We start from the raw sequence: 17,650 nt of genomic DNA, 5'->3' as shown, positions 1-17,650 counted from the left end.
AAATGGGCTACTCGAACGTGTCATTCGGATACCGGACGAAGAAGATAACATCATAATTGTATGAGGGGCGAAAATAACCATTTTACATCTAAACCGAATCGCCTCCCCTTATCCGTTATTTGGGTCCCGTTAATAAATCCCGTTTGCTTTATCACCATCCCATGTGTCGAAGAGAAATCGCTTCTCTTAATCTTCTTCGATTCTTCTTCGATTCTTCTTCGTTATCTCTCTGCCGATTCTGAGAGACATTTCTAAAACCGTGAAATCAAATAGAAAGTTAGGGAGATCAATTATCTAGTTTGATAGATGAAACGATGATTTCTCTGTGAATCTTTGAAGAAGAAGATGGTTTTGTTGATGAATCTAAAATAGGTAATTGATATTACAAATTGATTGACGTCTCTGTATGAATTCGTTCTGTTTGGATTAATTATAGAGTGGGTTTGTTGTTAATCGAGTATAGAGATGTTGCATGAAATTTAATTTTGATTTCTGCTATTTCCCTAAATCTACCAGAAGTTAGGGTTCTTGCGAATTAGGTTATTTAAGTTGGATTCTGAAGATGAATAAGATGAATTGGATAGAGGGTAAGATATTGGTTCAGGGTTTTGCAAAGAAGAATCAGAAGATGATTGAGTTGTAGTTCAAGGATAAATGGTAGTTGGATATTGATGTTGTTTATTTGAATCGAGTTGAACATGGGTAGTTGCAGTAGCAGTTGGGAGTATGACATAGGGTTTGTAGTTAGATGTGAAGAGTTACGAGTAGAGGTGGTGAACTAGAAGACACAGTAGATTGTAGAGTTGTGCTGGTCAGGATGAGACAGAGATGTTGCTGTTAATGGACCAGGAAGAATTGATAGAGGTAATGGCAGTGTAAATATGAGGTGCTGTGAAGACTTAAGGCTGAACAGAGGAGCAATGATGTCTGCAATGAAGTTTCTGAACTGGTGTTGGTTGTTAGTTGAGTTCAAGTAGTGTGTGGGAATAACTGTGGTAGCAGAGATGGAGGCATGAATGGAATGGTGATGCAGGTAGTATGGTTTTGATAAGAATTACATATATGAACTGAATTCGTTAAGATGGGATTGATTATGAAGATGTGTTGTTGGCAATGAGATGTTGAGAATGTTGTTTGTTTGTGTACTGAAGTTGCAGGGGATATAAGTGATGTGGAGGTGTTGTATTGCAACTGGGGTGGTGCTGTTGTGTTTTGACTGCCAGTTGAAGTGAATGAGGTATACATGTTGTGCAAGAAGAGACAGAGGTGAGATGGCTTATGCAATTTGATTTGGTTGTTAGCTGTTGAGATTATGTGATGTAAAGGAAATTGGGATTGAACTAATGAATGTGAATTATGAGTTGTTTGCCTGTAAGATAGTGGTTGTACTGGAGGTAATGAGATGGATGTTATTGAGAAGTTAAAGAGCTTCAGTTGCAAATTAGTGGTGGTGGTGGTTTGAGGCAGTGGTGTGTATGTATCTTCTAAATTCTAATTTTATGATTTGACCTGGATATGAGATGTATGAGACAAACCCATGGGTAGTAAATATTACAAGTGCTGGTGGTGATGTTGCCTAGGTGGTTGTTTTGGGTTGAGTCTGATGAATTAGAATTACAAAGATGTGATGTTGGAAGTGTTGTTGGTGATTAGAGAGTAGCAGGTGTTGAATTGAACTGATGTAAGAAGAATGAGATAGTGAAGTTGTAGAAAGAATGTTGCAGCTACTGCTAAACTGCAGGTAGGCTTTAGTTGTGATTGTAATTTGATTATGAAGTTTATTTAGGATTAATTGCTTGAATTTGGAATATAGTTTAGAGTCTTAGTGTGTTGCACAATGATTGTGCATTAGCATTCCTTGGCCTATGCTAGTGTTTGGCCTTGTGCCATTCAGCCTAGTCAGTGTCTGACTTAGCTGACTCAGTCCATCTGACTGAGTCGAATCGTATTGACCCACTGAGTCACTAGTTTTGACTCAGTTGACCGATTCGTATTTGACTAGGATTGACCGTTACCCCTGGACCTTGACCTTTGACTAACGTTGACTATTTATTGACCGTTAGTTCAACCGTCATTGACCGTTAGATGATCAGTTGGGTCTGGCCTTTTGTTGTGGGCCTAACTAGTGGGCCGTGCCGGGTCAGGCCCATGGGCTTGGGCTTAGGGACATCAATCTTAGTTAAATGTTTTGGACCTCTTGTGGTCCGAATTAGACTTTTACTTCTTCTGATATTCATAAGACTTATCTAATGGACTATAGAGGCAACCTAATTGAATTAGTAAACCTTTAGATATGCAAGAGATGTATAATGAAGATGCTTAGAATATAAATGGGCTTAGAATTAGATAAACTTGTATGATTTCTTGTGTGAGCCATTCTGGCTAGTTCATAGAGTTCTTTTATGATTAACAGTTACTCTTTATTAACAACGATCGATCCAAAGGATGAACCAGTGGATTATGAATCTCAAGGTATGCGAGGCTTGTCATCAAAAGAGGTGGGAATCGATAACGAACTTTCTGTATTCATTATTGTTTTACAAATTATTCTTGGTGTTGTGAAATTCATGCATATACTTGTGTGCTCTATGTGGTATGAGATGTGGGCCGACACAATATCAGTATTCTATGGCTAGGGCGATACACCGCAATATTATTACGGATAGGGTGTAGGGCGATGCATCCAATATTACTCTTCCCTATATATATCCAGTATTCTATGGCTAGAGCGATACACTGCAATATTACTTAATCGGAGTGGAAGCGGGCTTCAATATTATTCTTCCCTTAGTGCGGCAACACACATCTCATACATGATTGTTTACTGTTATTTATGAACTTCTATGAAGAAGTTTTTATAACGTATTTTACTATCTTTCGGAGTTTTATTGCCTTTAAATATAACCTGCATCGTTTTCCGTTCATATTAATGTCTGTATGGAAGCTAGTTGTTATTCCTACTGTGCACGGTTGTTGTGCTCACCCCTTTCCCACTTTCAGTTTGAGAGACATACCAGAATTGCGCAGCGAAAGCTCAGGAAGTTAACTACGTTATTTAGATTGCTTCCACTATGTTTATTTTGTGTTTATATTTTATTTGTAAATCAAATGACTATTCTATATGTATCATTTGAGAGGAGATTTTATATACATATATGTATATTCCAGAGCGGGGTTAGTTTTGTGTTAAGTTTTTGTAGCATATTTCGTAATTGAATATTTTAGTATTTGATTTAGATTCGTTAGTGCCTCTTTATTTAGTTAATCTCTTGGATTAGTCAGCTGCTAGCTTAGGGGGCGCTACACACATAAACGTTAATATCTTATTACTTGATAAGTGAATTCTGTTGTGTTTGGTTAAGTCCGAACCTTTTATCAAGTAACACACTTTGTTGTTGTATTGTATCGATCTCGTATCCATAGACGATCACACAGAGTGTGAATCGATTTGTTGTATTGTCTCGATATCGCATCCATAGACAATCACTTTTGGGGAAAGCACTTATATGTACTAAAAATTTTGGTTTGAGGTATATTTGGGTATCCTCGCCTTTTCACATGGTATGTCATGAAACGGATAAACAAGTGTAATCAAAAGTTACACATGCACATGGCATGTGTATCGGGAAGTTACACATCCATATGGCATGTGTAATGAGAAGTTACACATCAAAGGAATAGACATAAAAAAAGAACGCATAATTTTCTTAGCATGAAGTTACAACAATTTCTCTGTTTATCAACTATAATAATCAAGTATTATTAAATACGATATACAGTTAAAACACTAGAAATAAGCGACATCCAATAATACAAATGTTCCCCTCCCTTTTCGTATTTCTCATCTTCCCCGATTCCAAATGCTTGTATATCTGCAACAAACAAAATTATTTAACAATTAACAAAGATCACAAAAAAACGCTTGATAACTTATTTTAACGTGTGTAAATAGAAATTACATATGCATTTGTCTAGTGTAACTGGGCGTCATACATGCATCTGTTTAATGTAATTCGGAGTTACACATGCATATATCATGTGTAGTTAACAGCTACACATGCTTATGATTCGTATACCCGGCATGTACACTATGTTAACTATATAACTTTGAAGTCACTAATGAAAAGAGTTAGCTATCTACTCCAACAACACCACCACTGTTGCAGGTGGAACCATACATGACAAGGAGAGTAGAGTTGATTCCTTACCAAGAATGCTCTTGGAAAGACTTTGAGAAATGAGTTAATAAAACTTGCACTTCCCGACTTGCCTGCTACAACAACATCAATATTTTTGAGTTTTCGAACATTATAACAGCTATAAACAAAAACACACCAATTTTGATAGTACCGTTTTCGAATCTTGCTGTAAACTATATATAAAGCAGAAACCTAACTTCTCAATGATATTGTACGTCTTATATCTAGACATTTTATGAATTTAAACAACCTATCATACAATAATTTAGTTTTGAAAGCTACGCATACAACAATAACACAAATTTTAATTACCTTCCCGCTAAAGAAATAATTTAATTACCTGCCCCCATACCATTATATGTTCTACATCAACATCATCTCCCTCAGGCTCCTCATCATAATTTTCCTCACCGAAGCCATCAACCTAGTAACAAAATCAATCTAATCAACAATCAATTGATCCAAAAAATGCTAGTGTCTTGTCAGTGTGCACAAAAAACGTCGAGACCTGCATAGACATCAATTGATCCAAAAAAAGGCTACAACTATTTAGAAATTATGTCACAAAAATATTAAGATGCCATAGTCTAAACATTCCAAAAAACAAAACATGTGTAATCAGCTGGTATACATACACAATGCATGTGTAATTGGGAGTTACACATGCATATGACATATGTAACTTGGAGTTTGTGAGTTACATATTCACCCATAATAGTTCGAAATATTCCTGTATAATCACAAGTGATCGTTACAGTTCTCCAAACAGCAAAAAGTACAATCAAATATATGATGGGATTCAGCAATTACCAGTTCAAACAAGAAATAGTTTTTTGCTGGAGCGTCACCTGCACAAAAACAAGGGGAAACAAACAAAAATATTGATATAGTTCAGAAAGCATAAAGCCTCATAATACATGCACATTAAGAGCATCGAACTGAAGTGGTCGCCTATATTGAATAATCTGGTGGTCAACTTTACAGGTCTCATTTCTTCTCTAAATATGTGGGATAAAAGTTAACAAGAAATAAATAAATTCTCAAGGGCTGGATAATTAAGCACACAATAGATTTACCCACCATAATACGGTACCTTTTAAGTCCTTAAACTGAAACCATAAGCCATTACCCTGCAGAATTTAGAAAACAGTGAAAAAAATCATCAAATTGAAAATAAACAATCATCAAATTATTATCATTGAATGCAATAGCTTACTGAGGTCCTGCATGTTTGGAATAGTATCTGAAACATCAGTGAACCGAACATGAGCCAGAGCACTTGATTCTATTTCGGGGATGTGAGCAAGCATTTTAAAAGAAGTAAAAACAGCTAAAAAGAACTTGGAAAAATTTCATACACAAGCAAACTATACTACATGTAATTGGTAGTTACACATTCATATATCATGTGTAAGTAGGCCTGTCAATGAAATCCGTTAACCGTTAGCCGAATCCGATTACCCGGTTGCCGTTACGTTTAGTTCCATTATATCCGTTATCCGTTATCCGTTACCGATAATGTAGCGGTTAATTTTATCCGACGGTGACGGCAACGAAAGACCTATTTCCGTTAGCCTTAGTTCCGTTAACCGCTAAGGTGTGCCTAGCACGTGTAACATTCATCTATACTATACTCGAATGAACATGATTTTCATCTTCTTCTGTTCTTCAACTCACAAACGAGAGAAGAAAAACTCACCCCTCAGTCGATTAGAAAACTAGGGTCATCTCCTTCCTTTCAATTTGAGCATAATCATCATCTTCATTCGATTAGAAAACTAGGATTATCTTGTACTTTTTATTTCGAGTTTAATTGCAAACTCTTTTTATTCGCGTTTCTAACCTAGTCTTGATCCAGCCAACACGATAAGGATGGGGGTGTGGCTCCGTTGAAAAACCGAGTTCTCGGACAAGCTTCCATGATACAAGATTCTCAGTACTCACACTTTCGATAATAAAGTCACAAACGTTTTCAAGAATGATGCCCTTAAATTCAAATAGTTTGTTTCTTTGGGTTTTTTCTATTATTTTTAAGGCAAGGAGTACCTTTCCTTTCCTTCATTCACGTTGCAGCACCTTCCTCACCACCAGAACATTTCCCCTCCAAGTCATCAACGTAAACTTGATCAACTACTTCATCTTCCTCGCTATGTTCTGTAGACTTACTGCCACTTCCCTCGACAAGTGTTGTTTGACTCCTTTTTGGACACTCGTTGGAGTGATGTCCCGGCTGTATAAAACGGTAACAAACGTCACTCATTGGTTTGGCATAAGGATTATTACCTTTCCTCACGGCATAAGCGTCGACTGTAGGCACCCTTGGCGGTGGAGGTGGAGGCAGAAAAGTGGATGTGACATACCGGTTAATACCGGAAAATTAACCGTTAGCCGATAAGTCCGACGTAACGGAAATGGTTTTGGATTTTACAATTCCGTCGGCATTTAACGGATAACGGTTAACCGCTAATTTAAACGGCAACGGTAGCGGCAGAGCCATTATTTGTTACGTTAAGTGCCGTTGACAGGCCTATGTGTAAGTCACAGTTACATATGTCATATGCATGTGTAATAGGCAGTTACACATGCATATGACATGTGTAAGCCGTAGTTACATGACATCTTCTCAATTCAAGCTTCTGCACCACTAGTACCAGACATGCTTTCTTGGCTCTGCTCAAAGAATTCATGCACTTAAATTTTTCAATGCTTCCCCATATTATTACTTGGTACTCAAATTTTGACACTCTTGCAACTTAGTTATATCGAACTAGCTAAAACAGGAGAAAGCATAAAACAGAGGAAGAAACATGTTGTATTTTCTTCAATATAAGGCTAATACCCGGACGTAGCTGTTTTACATTCCTAAAAATATGTGTTTATAACATGAAACTAACCCTAAGTGAGCTTAGGTGATAACTGCTTGCTAGAAGATGAGTTTAAGATTTTTTATGTTTCACTTAGCACTATCATGCTATACAGCAGCTTCAGTCAGTAGCATTTGAAACCTAAAACCAATGTAAACTTCTTCATTCAAAAAAAACCTGTAGCACTTCTCAAACAAGACTCTTAAAGGCCAGTCTAAAGTTATAGGGACTCATTGTTGAAATTATGAGATCTTAGAGACTCCTCTGACAGTACTGGATCATTTGAAAAACAAAATTAACATACAATGCGCACCAAACACACTTAGTGGCATAATATCAATCAAAATTAACTACAAAAAGTATATAACGAAGGCATATAGAGGCGGTCAAACTTCAAAATCAGTAACCAATTAGAATACGTAACTATAAGTTACACATCCAATTGGCATGTATAACTCGCAGTTACACATCCAATAACCAGTATTAAATCAACATACAAAGTAGGCATTCATTCTCTATGCAAAGAAAACTTCTACATCAAACTAATACAAAATAATGTATGACAGAGATGCAAGACGAAGTTTCCAAGGGTTTTGGAAGATCCACGAGAAGAAGTGAAAACATCGTCACTACTGGAAAACTGCAAAACCTTCTTAGGAACTCTAGCAGCAACAATACCAGCACCACGAGGAGCAGGAACCATTCTTACAGTAACAGAACCACATTTCCCAGTAACCTTACAAGGAACAACATATGGTTTACCAATCTGGTTACTCCGATAACCTCTTCTAACAGGTACACCTAGGGGTGCACATATCCTACCCTTAACCGCCATTTCTACCCTACCCGTCACTGTTTTAACCGCATCCTATCCTACCCGTCAAACAACGGGTATGGTGACGGTTAAAGATTTTCTTACCCGCTATTAAATGGGTAGGGTGACGGGTAAAACTCGAAATTATCCTACCCTACCCGGCTACCCTCTTTATATCTGAAAAGACCAAATAGTCCTTTCATTTTTTTTCTCATGCGTATATTTTTGTTCTTTTCATCGATATCAGGGGTAAAAAGCTAAGAAACATGTTTTTGCTCTTCCTCCTCATCTTTCATCTTTTCCCAAATCAAACGCACCCCATACCTAATGGAACACACAAAATACTTCCTCCCAAATCTATCAGAAAAAGTGAAGTACTCATTCGATTGGATTTTTAACGAAACCCCTTACTCCTGTTATTGCTTTATCTCCGTCTAAAGAGGAATACAACAGGTGAATTGGATTTTGTTTTTATTGGTAACTGTGATCTGTCTATTAATTTCATACTCTGCATGTTTATAAAATCATCTCATTTGAGTTGATTTATAGTCTCCCTCTCGCCACACTACCCTTCTAGTATCTGCATCTTCACTGCTAACATCATTTCAATGGTTTTTCTGTTTTGTAAAGTATCGATTTAATCGCAGGAGGAAAAAGCAAGAGAACCAAAAGGACAACACCAAAATCCAATGATATCTACTTGAAACTTCTTGTCAAGGTATAAATCTAGAAACCCATTTCTTCAGTTCTTATAGTTTTCATATTCTCACTTGAAAATATCATTAAATATTTTCTTTTAGTTCTATGATTGAATTAGTTGTTTCTCTCAATCAAAAATTAGGGATTTGGTCATATGCAAACTGATTGACAAATTGGATCTTCATGATTTCTAGCTAAAACCCATGTCTTTAAATGTATACATTTTCAATATTTCAAACAATTTCAGTGAGATTTTGATTATTTGATTCTGAACCCATGCCTTAAAAGGAAATTGATGCTCTTCAGTTGTTTAGTATTTTGGTATTCACATTTTGGACTTTTGGTATGAATTTAGGTTTTGTAAGTGAGCGCGAGACGAAGGGATCTCTGCTTATTGCAACGTGGAGGGTTAAACCAACAAAGAACGAGAGTAATTGAACTTATCCTGCATCCGAATCTTTGTAAGATGATAGAACATAGAAAGTTTCCCGCTTGTGTATTCGTCGTCTTGTGAGTACACTGAACCTCTTTTTATTAGTTATGCTTTGAACCAAAATTTTGATTTTGCCAATTACTTTCTCAATTTGAATTTCCTGTTTCATTGATAAGCTGCTACCAACCAATTAGTTTCCCAGTTTGGATTTCCTGTTTTAGAGCATGGAAGTTTCCTCAATAAGATAATGTTATTGTGTGAAACACTTCATCGTGGCCAACTTTATGTTCTGAAGCTGTTATTAAACCTTTGTAGTCGGTCTTATTAACTGCTAAACAGCCTACATGTTTTTTGGATTAGATAACCTCAACTAAGATTACTTTCTGCACAAGGTGTAGCTCCTTGCTTCCTTAAGTATGGTTGCAAGGAAATATCGGGAAATTGGTATCAAGGTGCAAAATTGATACGTTGGCAAACATGTTACCATAATTATGATGTATAAAGTGCTTCATAATACTTATTTGCCAAAACATTTTTCATCAAAGTTAGTGCACGAAATGATTAAAAAAAAAACTAGGATTACTTGCTTAGCATCTTCGAAATCACATTTCCTATGAATCGTTTCCTGAATTCCTCCATCATGGGGGTGGATGTCTTGAGTAGTTGAGTTCAAAACTCCATCCCATGTGTAAAAATCCCTCTATATGTTTTAAAATTCATTTTTTTTATTGTAGCGGTAGGAATTAATGAACAAGGTGTGAAATGTTTAGCTTGGGATATTATTGATTTGGAGTGCGGTTGGGTAAAGAAGAGAATAGAGATAGATGGAGTAGGATGGCTATATCGGGAACACATATTAGATTGACTCATTGTTGTGGTCACTAAAATCCTGCAGTTGAACCGAGTCTGATGTCTGTTGCATGGAGGTTTTGCATTTCTATGAATTGTTTCCTTTATAACGGGGGTGGACGTCTTGGGTTGAAAACTCCACCTCATGTTTAAATATCCCTCTATATGCATCTGACACCTGAAGTCTTGTTTTCTTTGTGTTATAAACATGTTTAATTTTTCTGAAATCTGTTGTAGGAGAGCTTGCTGAATATTACCTTATCCAATTTTTGTATTTTCATGGCGGCATGTATTTGATAGCGTACCACATGACTGACTATCAAAATCAATGTTCTTCATCAACACTTTGGTGGTGTTTGTCTTGGTGGTTGCCAAATTCCCGAACATTCTAAAAGTCCGCATCTTTGGAATAAATGCAGAACAGTGAGAGATGGAGCATGCTGTATAAGCAGTAAGCCCTATAGATGCTTCAATTAGTAACTAATTTTTGTTTCTTTCTATAGATTTTTTTTTGAAATATGAACTCATTTTTATCATTTTTCTGAATATTGCTTATCTTTATATTTCTCTTGCTGTTCGTTGGTGTCGATAAGTACTTGATAGATTTCATTTTAGAAAGATGATGTACACGTACCTTGTTGTGTCCTGTTCAGTTTGTCCGAATGTCTGGAAATGCCGTTTTTCCGAATGTCTGCCTTGATTCAAATATGTTTTGGATGATATGAAACATCCATGGATTGACTACTCTATTACAATATACATGACAACGTGGAAATCAACATAATAATCATGTAGAAATTAACATAATCATACGTATTTTGTCCCGTTACTTGTATCTAAGACATTTCTCTTTCTACATACTGCTAAATTCCCCTTGTCTTCCTCATTTAGATGGTTGTGAACTTTTGTGCATAAGACAAAAATCATGTTGTGATCTATCATGTTTTGATTTATTTTGCTACCAATGGGTTATTGAGACATGACTAATTTTGGTGCCAATGGTTACTGATATTTGACTAAATTTTGCTGTGTTGCAGAGTTGTTTGGTGATCTTAGTGCTCATCCCATCATCGTAGATGACAACTGAATAAGAAGGTTACATGAAGAACATTGAATTATGATGGGATTCATCTTAGCATCAAGTCCCTACGGAGAGATTTCGACCTTTGGAATAATTTTCCATATCAGAACTTTGCAACTTTTTTAGTGCATAACAGTACAGAGGGAAATAAGGTAGTTGATGACCGAGCCGGTTTATACTTGACATCTGATTATGGATCCTCTCTATCTATTTTGCTGAGGACCAAGGACTGCAATGGTTCATCTTTGATGATGCCTCTGAGTTACTTTTTGTCTGGTCATAGTGTATTTTCTCTGTCGTTGGTTTGGTTTCTGCCTTACTCCCTCCTGATTTTGAAAAGAACAGAACTGACAGTACCATTGGGTACATGTGGATGGATTGGCTTTTATTTTTTTGTGTTAGAAAATTTTGTATATAAAATGTACAAGGTAGGAACCGGAATATCATCATCATCAACAAACAAAAAAAAAACACAACACGGGTATACCCGCCACCCTACCCGACCCTCTGTTTAATGGGTCGGGTAGGGTCTTACCCGTTAAACGACGGGTAGGGTGGCGGGTAAAGTTTTTCTTACCCGTCATTTAGCGGGTAGGGTGGTGAAATAGGTTATATCCTACCCACCCTACCCAATGTGCAGCCCTAGGTACACCAACCAACTTAGCAAGAATAATCCCACCACGAACAACAGTAGCAACTTCTTTGCTTCATTTAATAATGGATGAAACTGAAATAAAACCATGGGTAATGAAGATGATAATTAGCTGTTACTGAATCTAAAATCAATTTGTGGATCTCATCTAGAAATTGGGAGTTACGACGATTTAGACGAAGAACATATCTGAATTTTTTGTCTGTGATTCTTCAAAGTCAACAAATACAATTGCTTACAATCAATGACAACAATGTAGATGGTCGCATTCAAATTCAAAGCAAAGTGCATAAATTAGACAATGTAACAATACAAAATTTCGCTGCAGAGAGGAATCACTATTTTCTGAGAGAAAAAATCATAATTGCACGAAAGGATTCTAAGTGCCTCCATATATAAAAGAGCTCCTACACTAAATTCCCACATTTGCAGTAACCTAATGAGTAAATAAGCATATAGAATTCAAGCATGCCAACCAATATGAATTCTAATTTCAGCAGATTTAATTCTTATGTTATGTTGAAAACTAGGATACAAATTGAAATTACTTTAGAGCTATTGGAATCCTCCAGAAATGATTTTCAGTGATGAATATTTCTAATCAGAAATAAAACATAGGTACGCGTGAGTGGATGATTGTAAATCTAAGCCTTGACATTGATTCAGATAAGCTAAAATTGATGTTAGAAAACCCTAACATGCTTTTCGGTTTTTATTTTAAAATTAAACAAATAAAATCTCTTAATTGAAGACAAAGACACTATGATACTTATCTGTATATTTAGATTGCTGATGAGTTAACGTTGAATCTGCAGATCAGTTAATTGAAATCTGTCTATATGATTATTTTCTACTACAATTGCTGCTACTCGATTTATGATCTCTATCATCGCTATCGATGAGAACACTCGTTCAAATCTTTGGATCTTTCTTATTTCAGAGAATAAACGAGGAAAAAATTGGTACAACAACAGCGTTAATATCATGCTATGAAAAACAAAAGAAACATTGAATTAATCGGTTCACACCTTACCTGAAGTAGCTTTGAAACAACAAATTGGAATCAGCTGTTTGATTTGAATTCGTAGTTGTTAAACCTATTTGAATCAAGTCGATATGTCTTCGAATCAACTGAAAAATCCATATTAAAGGACACATATCAAATCGGTTGGATGATTGAGCTGCTAAATCGATAAACTAATCTATACATCAAATGAGAAGAAAGAAAATCCTAGAAAATCTGTGTAGGTTTGTGCTGAGATTCAATCTAAAAACTAAAAATGAAAGATTGATTTTGTTCATCGTTTTGTAGTCATCAGCAGAGATCGATAAAGCTGAAAATATTCCTCTTTGTAATCGTTTTCTCCTGTTTGATTTGAAAACCCTAAAATTCTTCAAGCAGAGACGAGAGAGAAGTGAGAGAAAGTGAAAATCAAAATGAATTTGGAAATGAAACATATAACCTGTTTCATTAGGTATATATAGTAAAGGGAATTTTTGGTATTACGAATTTTCCCCAAACCCTAAACTTTATAACCAAGCCATGAATTCTAAAGTTTTGGGCGTAGAAATATTAAAAAGTGAAAGTATGGAGTTGATAGGTGAGGATCCATTTAGTGGGGTTTCTATATATTGAACCCATATAGTAGGGGATTCTAGTATTTTTCACCTTTTCTTATCCCTCCCTTGGAAGTGCTAGTTATGTACAAGCAAGTTGAACTTTTTGCACTTTAGTCGAGAACCCACTCCAAAGCATCGTGAAAAATTATACAATCTCCTGCTTGTTTTCCTGAAGATCTAACTCCTTTGTTTCTCCTCTTGAGGGTTTCTCATATGACAACTATTATATACATACCAATTCCAATTAAATTTGTGCAGTAGTTAAAAATAGATAGACAAGCAAAAGAAATTTTCATGTTTTTTTCCATGTTCAACGTTTTCAGGGGGGTATTTGCCTCATTACATTTCTGGAAATGGTTTATGATTTGTTTTCCTATTTGCCTATGGTAAGGGTTTTTTGCTTCTTCTGGAAGACTGTTTCATATCTGGATTTCCATATATACCATCAGATGGTGGCAGAAAGATTTTCCAGGGACCAAATTGAATACGAGGGATATAATTTCTAAACCAATTAGAACACCATTCAGTTAGGTCACAGAAGCCATTAATGGCATTATCCAAATTAAGAAAGCACTGAGGCCACATTTCCCTTGAAAAAGTGCAATGCTTGAGGGAGTGTTCTCCAGTTTTTATGTTGTTCTCGCACATTACACAGATTGGGTCAATATGCTTTATTAAAAAAAATCACTAAAAAGAAAAATGTTGTTCCTCATTTTCCAGATGAAATATTGTATTATTCGCAGAACATTCATATTCCAATTTTACCAGTAAGAGGGTCATTTCATTGAGAAACTTTATTATCTAGCATATCATATAAAGATTTACTAGTAAAGTTTCCTTGTTTATTGTCAATCCATCTAATAGTATCCTCAATATTTGGGTTTGGTCTAATGGTCATGATTTTTTTGATAATCTTTCAATCAAAGATTTTTTGCAAGATTTGAAGATTCCAATCGTCTCCTATCACTATATTACTTACTAAATGAAAATTACAAGTGTTTCTATCATCTCTTATAGTCAAGTGGTGAGCAAATTTTCAAAATGGACATTTAAACAATTAAATATATTGTCTCTACCTTCTATCCACTTATTACTACTATCATAAAGACCAAAAATATTGTTTTTTCTTTTTCTGATCAAAGCATCATGGTGAAAACAATAAGTGTTTCGATCTCCTAGTAAATAATATTATACGAGCCTTTAGTTTTACATAGCTCCTCATAATCATACATATTTTTAATATCCCATTTGGTAGCTAGGAGATGAGGGTCATTTAACTTAGTGTTAAGAGAAACCATGATGCCGTCGATTTTCTGATTTATAACATATTTTGAATATTACCTAAGGCATTTATATTCAAATGACTAGCGTCCTTTTTAATACAATCGATTTATTCACCATGACAAAAGAATGAGAGCCATCAAAATTGTTGTTCCAGTTGTTATATATGATGTCTCTGCGCTTTTTCTCTTCCTGAATTAAACCAAAGTAATTATAGGGTTTATATCCTTTGTGAGACGGGATATCAATATTCAACAGGATCTGAGAGTGGTCAGAACCTATGTATTCAAGTACCCGGTGTTTGAATTTGGGAAAATGGTGATCCAATTTCCATTGGCCATACCCCTATCCAATTTCTTCTACATGAGTCACCGCTGAGTGATGGTTAGACCTAGTAAAGGGAAAACCAATGTAGCCTAAGTATTTGAATCCTATGTTATTGAAAACATAGTTATACTTTCGTATTTCTGAGGTGTTGGCTTTGTTTCCTCCTATTTTCTCTTTAGGACTAAGAGTGACATTTAGGTCGCATATTATTAAACAAGGACTATTCATAGCGCCTCCCATCTGTTTCATAACATTTTACGAAATATCTTTTCCAGAGTCGTTGTATGGACTCCCATACATGCAAGTTAGAATCTATCCATCCTTAGTTTGTTCATCCCACACACTACAATTTATCTGGTTGTCATCTTAATAATCCTAGGCAATCGCAATCCCACCAACAATTCTGGTAGAGTTTAAACATGGATGATTATAATATCTACAATTATAAAAGTATTTTTAACAAATTTATGATGTTGTTTAGTTTCAAATAATAATACTTTGTTAGGGTCATTGGAGTTTATGAGTTTGCAGAATTATTGACTAGTATTTTTTGGGCATATCCCCTGGGCTAGGAAAGAATATGATAAGACCACGTCTTATCGGTCATGTCAACGTTGTTGACCCAATACGGCACTGGAGCATATGTGGTCCTGTTAGTCCCTTATATGGGTCAAGCCTATCCAAGTTATGGAAGTCACCTTGGCTAGCCACTGCGAAGCGTGACAACAACAAATTTTATAGTTTAGTATTTAGTTATTTTATTTATTAAAAGTTTTTATTATGAAATATAAGTATTTTATTAGAATTAGGATTTATATTAAAAGTAATATTTTTAGGGTTTGTTTTCTTATATATTTTGCAAGTAATGTAGCCTATAAATAGGCTTTTTCATGTATTAATAATTAATCAGAAAAATATTAAGAAAATTGTTACTGTTCGGTTTATTGGTTCTTCGAATCATGATCTTGAGTTGTTGTCCGTGAATAACAAACAAGTAGTTTCTTATGAGAATATTAATGATTATCCATAAATAAGACATAGATGGATAAGATAAATATAGGAAATTAACACGCATGATGAGAAAGTATGAGAAAAAAGTAAACAACAAAGATATATTCATAAGGAAACAAGAAATACATGGCCGGAAAAAAATTTATGAAATAAAGATTAGGAGGAACCTGGATGAGCTCCATGTCCTTCTTTTCAACCGTGGAAAAGACTATCTTCACCTTCAGCTCAGCATCCAAGGACCCCAGATTTATTTTTACTCAATTAAACATTGGAACGGAGGGCAATAAAAGAGCAATTTTGTTGAGAGGTGTTGAGTCAATCTCCACTGCTTTGACTTTCTTCTCCAATTGTCCCAAACTTCGTTCATGAAATTTTCTTTTGCCTCTTCCCACAAAGAGTTTAGCCAAATAAGGGGTGTAAGGGTATGTAACATAGGGTTTCCTGATCCAGGATCTTGATTTTGGATTGATGGATCAAGTATTCCTTAATTAAGTTTTTGAAAAGAAGAATTGGACCAAAACCTGGAGGATAGGTGTGATCATCTACAATGTTTTGTTTTCTTCCATCAACAAAGATATTAACATAAGAGAACTTCCCAAAAGGAGAGAGGATTTTCAATGAAATGGGTTTTACCCTTGGAAGTGTTTGAGCATTCCCCTACAAAGACATTTGGGTTTTGAGGGGATTTACCAATTTTAGGGTTGATTCAGATATTTGGTGCAGTGTATTAAGGGATGACCCATATTGAAATGACCAAATTGGTTTGAAGGATAGTTATTGTTAGAGAATAGTGATATACGCATTTATGTGTCTATTTTGTTCTCAATATTCTGTAATGTTAGTATTCGATTTTGTGCTTATTTTGCTATTTTGTATATTTGCAGGTATTTTTGGGAAATAAAGCTCGATGGACCAAAATGTAGGATTGTACTCGCAAAAAGAAGTAAATGAAGTGGGCTAGGCCCAAAAAGAAACATGAAGATACATCATTTCATGTAGAAAACTATGGAAGGATTTCAGAATCCCCACTCTAAAAGGAGTCGTATGGAATCATCTTGGGGAAGGTTTTTCTGGAAAGATTGAGAAAAATAGTGACAGTATTATTTCATATTTCTTGTAATCGAGCAATATTAGTGAGTGGAAATAAATAAATTTTGTATCCTTTTCACATTTAATCAATAAATATGATGCTACCTATTTTTTCTATAGCGTTCATTTACAACATGAGGAGCTAAACCTCATCACCGGGGTGACGGAGGAAGCCAATGTTCATTAGTGTGGTAATTTTATTAAATTCTTTTTATGACTTTTGCATTAATATAAACTGAATTATGATTTTAAATTAATTAGTTGTCATTTAGTATGATGGGTTATGCTTAGCTTTAGTGCTTTGATAATCCATACTTATCATTTACAATTAATATTTTATAAAATCTACCTTGGCAAAGATTCAGAGTCAAGTGTTATTATTTTTGGAGCTATAATTGTCAAAGAATTAATAATTGAACCATAAGAACATGAGTTTGGTGGAATCCTGAGTCCTAGTAACTCTTAATATTGTTACTTTCTTTTGTATATTTTTTCAAGTTTTAATTCTTTTAAGAACGGGCCCTAGCTTAGCTGGTCATCCCCGTTCCTCAAAGTTTGATGCTCTCCAGGAGGTCCCAGGTTCGAGTCTCTAATGGCGTAATATTGCAGGAGTTAACATGGAAGGTAGTGTTGGCATGCCCCCCTTGTGACACAATCTCTCCCCCCAGCCCGCCGTTTCGGCTCCCCTTGGCAAGGTTACCCATGAGACCCGCTGGTTGGCTAACACAACA

At 35.5% G+C, this 17,650-nt stretch overlaps 2 long non-coding RNA genes across 3 annotated transcripts; both read left to right on the top strand.

Moving 5' to 3' along the window:
* Positions 1-201: 201 nt before the first annotated feature.
* LOC113319166 lies at positions 202-3,240 on the top strand. The gene is made up of 2 exons (XR_003345176.1): positions 202-1,741; positions 2,414-3,240. It is a non-coding gene; the product is annotated as an uncharacterized LOC113319166 (long non-coding RNA).
* A 4,905-nt stretch (positions 3,241-8,145) lies between these two features.
* Positions 8,146-11,217, top strand: LOC113317728. 2 transcript variants are annotated; one of them, XR_003343903.1, is made up of 5 exons: positions 8,146-8,330; positions 8,508-8,595; positions 8,932-9,086; positions 10,159-10,309; positions 10,896-11,217. It is a non-coding gene; the product is annotated as an uncharacterized LOC113317728 (long non-coding RNA). The 2 variants fall into 2 exon arrangements; XR_003343902.1 differs by having other exon boundaries at positions 10,096-10,309.
* The last annotated feature ends 6,433 nt before the right edge of the window (positions 11,218-17,650 follow it).

Source organism: Papaver somniferum, chromosome 10 (genome assembly GCF_003573695.1).
Source record: "Papaver somniferum cultivar HN1 chromosome 10, ASM357369v1, whole genome shotgun sequence".
Lineage (NCBI taxonomy): Eukaryota > Viridiplantae > Streptophyta > Magnoliopsida > Ranunculales > Papaveraceae > Papaver > Papaver somniferum.
Note: the sequence above shows the minus strand (reverse complement) of the source record. Positions and strands in the feature narration are given on the sequence as shown.